Genomic DNA, 3,936 nt, shown 5'->3' on the forward strand with positions numbered 1-3,936 from the left:
CAGCTTTGTGAGTCAGAGCCAATACTGCCCAGCTCTATTAATATCTGTAGCCCACCTTGATGTGCCACAGCCAGTGCAGATACAACTGGAGAGAGTTGAGGAGAAAAAGTAACAGACAGTAATCACAAAAACAATTCCATCCAACCGCTACAATGGCTCAGATGGTGGAGCTTGACTTTTAAGCCATTGTGCAAGACATTATTAGCAATCGTAAAAAAAAATATAATAATAAACTCTGATCAGGCACAGTGTCGGACCAGCTATAATATCTGATTATAGCTCAAAAAGTATGAGCACATCTCACCCGTTCTTGAGTCGTTGCACTGGCTTCCTGTTAATTTTAGAACTGATTTTAAGATTTTATAGTTTGTTTTTAAAGCTTTGAATGGACTGGCCCCTCAGTACATCAAGGACCTCATCCAAATTAACACACCGGTCCGAGGGCCAGCTCCAGCTTGTGGTGCCTATAAGACGAGCCATAAAACTAGAGGGGCAGAGCGTTCTCCGTCGTCAACCCTAAGCTGTGGAACGCTCTGACCCTTCACATACGAACAGCCCCCACTGATTTTTTTTCTCATTATGGAATGAAATTTGCTTTGTCATCCTTTAGTATATTGTAAACTCAGACATTTGTGGGGAAAACACTGTAGATTTAATTAAAAAGCATTTGTATCAATTTCATGAACTTGCAGGCTAGTTTTCTAGCATCCTTGTGAAAGTAACCCTGAAAAGTGACCCTGCCGGATGTGAAATGTGCCTATTAACATGCCCCTGTGAAGAATTGGGATGCTACAAATAAGTAAGGAATATTAGGGATGAGTTTGTATCCCCACCGACATTTCAATTTAGTGGCTACCTCATTCATTGTTTGAAATGAAAAAATCAGGTATCGGGCCTTTAAGACCCACTTTATTCTCTGGCTTTTAACACCGCATGAGGTGTGTGGTCTTTTATTTTGTTTTTAATGTTTTATTATAGAATCTATCCATCCATCCATCCATTTTCTTCTGCTTTATCCGGGGCCGGGTCGCGGGGGCAACAGTCTCAGCAGAGATGCCCTGACTTTCCGATCCACACACACTTCCTCCAGCTGTTCTGGGGGGACCCCGAGGCGACACCAGGCCAGCTCGGAGACATAGTCCCACCAGCGTGTCCTGGCTCTTCCACGAGGTCTTGTCTTATAGAATCTATTTTTTAAATTATATATTTTTTTAAATCTGTGTTTATTTGCTTTTAATGTTTTTTTTTTTTTTATTATTATTATTCTACTGTTTCTGGTTTAATGGTATTGGCAGCACTTTGGAAACTCTTGTTTATGAAATGTGCTATAGAAATAAAGTTGGACTAGATTGGATCTGATTATTAGAATGAGTTGGGCAACTGTAAAAGTGCACTTTCTAGAGAGGAAATATTCAATAAGGAAAAGGTTTGGGGGTAAGTATGATGCTTCTGTTATGTACTTCTCCGTCTATAACATAACAGAAGCATTATACTCTCCCCAACATCAGCCAAGTACACTCAGATATCTATGAGAATCAAACAAACTTGTTTGCAATGAACCGGGGACATTCCACTCTTTATGCCTTTACCATAAGAGGATAGATGAAGTCAGAAGACAGTTCTTCACCACCTTGAACCCTACATATCTTCCAATTCTGTTGTATATTACAGCCATATATCAGATATAATTTATCATTTCAGGCCATTGTGAAGTTGTATCGTTATGTTGTGGTTTTGCATCATCATCCATTACAGAACTAGCCTTATATCTAGTTTTCTTTACGATGTTATGTCCTGAAGGTTAATGTCAGTGTAAGAGAGAGCTGCAAACGACCTCACGATGCTGAAGCTGGAGCAGTGCCTGGCAAATCGAAAAGCCTATTGTCCCTGAACCCTCTGGGGGAAAAAACACGCCACATACCCTCTATCTAAACTGGTTTGTCTATGTTAGGTTTTAAATCGATGGAAAGGTAAATCAGAGCTCCAGACCTTTTAATACGTAGATAAACAGGTTTACAGCACAATAACAACATTCATTTGAGTAGAGGTACATTTAAATCACATTGAGTACACTTGGTGGCATTGGGTGTACCGTGACTGTGCTAATGCCCAAAGAGCTTTGAAAGGATGCCCAGATTTTACATATGAACTTTTAATGCATGTTGTTAAGATATTGTCAGTCGGAGCATTGAAGCTAAATTAATATCATGGAAATTAATTAGAGAAGGCAAGGCATCCCTTTAAAGTCCATCAACAGTCAGAGAGCAATAAAAATCTGTGTGAACCACGAGCGACTACATTCACAATACTACGTCAGAGGCAGTGTGTTGTGGTCCCTGCAGCTGCACAGGGCATAGTCCTTTCACACAAGAAGGAGCAGTAAATGAAACGGAGCTTTGCAACTTACATCCAGTGGCCTAACTTATTTATACAAAAATACATTTTAAAAAATCATGGTTTTAGACCGGGGTGTCCGGACTTTGACCCTAAGTGAAGTCCGTGGGAATTTTACAACTGCAACATTAATAGCGCTTTTGTTTTTCTTCTGGAGATGTTCTTCAACTCTGGCAGAATTTTTAAACCAAAAGGACCACATTTTAGACGCCTTGTATGCTTTAAGTGGAGAAGCTTGGTCATCATATTCACTTAGATTAGATGGATTTGTCAACACTCATCTAAACATATGTGTAATTTGACCAAGTGGTCAGTCAAGTGGGTCAAAAGTGCTAAAGTAAAGAGATTAAATATGTAAAAATAAAAAGTATAAAAATAAGATTTTTTTCTCTCAAAAACATCACTCTGATGTCCCATTAGACCATTGTATCTAAAATGACATTTTTTGGTATGAATCAACATTATACACAACAATTGTAAATGCATTGAGATAACTATAAAGTGTAAACTCAGAATCAATCTGTTAACTACTAGATTACTATCCATAAGTAACTAACTGCCTCTGACTTTTTCAAAGTGCTCATTTAGTTAACATTTGATTGATTGAAAGACGGCTTTTCTGGTTATAGATATTTGTTTTGTACCAGATGGCTTTGTATACACAAAACAGAAAAATATTACTAAAAGTTACTGAATCCCTCTATATTTTCAATAAATTATTGCAACTCTAAACCATAGCGTTAGCCTATTGCTCTAAAACAGGTTGCACAGGAAATATTTGACCACATCTACAGCTGTACCATGAGCAGGAAATAACAAAACTAGTTCATAGGTTGCCAACACCATTAGGACTTCAAAAGTGACTCTATGGCTCTTTTGGTGCTGGGCTGCCCTCCATTGGGATAGTACACCTGAGAGGATGCAGCTTAGCATTGGTATTGAGTACAGTTTTCATGTAGGCTTATATAGGTTATTGAGCAATCGTAAATGTGCAAAACACTAGAGTAATGTTTGTCACAAAGGCTTAGTATTACACTCCCGAACACGCGTTATGCACATTTTGCAGATGAAAATGAGAGTAATTATTGTAACAGTGGCTACATTTTCATGGCCAGAAAAATCAGATAACTGGAGTAATCAGAAAACCCAATAATCAGATCTGATGCGTTTATATTCACTTCAGAAATCGGATTATCCAAAACTCCAGGTTGTACATGAGCCAGAGCAGTTAGGGATTTTTGGAGAAACAGAAGTGTCTCCCCTCCCTTCAGTCAGACCCACCTGCACATTTTTATTTTCCTATTTAATTTTTAATTAAAAATGTTTTTTGTCTTTTTTTTTTACTATGTCTTTTCATCTTTGTGACATTTGTTTGACCTTTTTGTCTTTTCTTTTATTCTTTCCCTGGTTCGTTTATACATAAGTGTGTAAGATCAGAAAGAAACCAGATCACATCTTTATCAGATTATGATGTCGTCTCTTCAATAATCTGAGAACTCCAGAAATCAGATTATTATCAGATTTGTGGTCTCCATGTAAACG

Source organism: Gobius niger (assembly GCF_951799975.1).
Source record: "Gobius niger genome assembly, chromosome: 2".
NCBI classification, from domain to species: domain Eukaryota; kingdom Metazoa; phylum Chordata; class Actinopteri; order Gobiiformes; family Gobiidae; genus Gobius; species Gobius niger.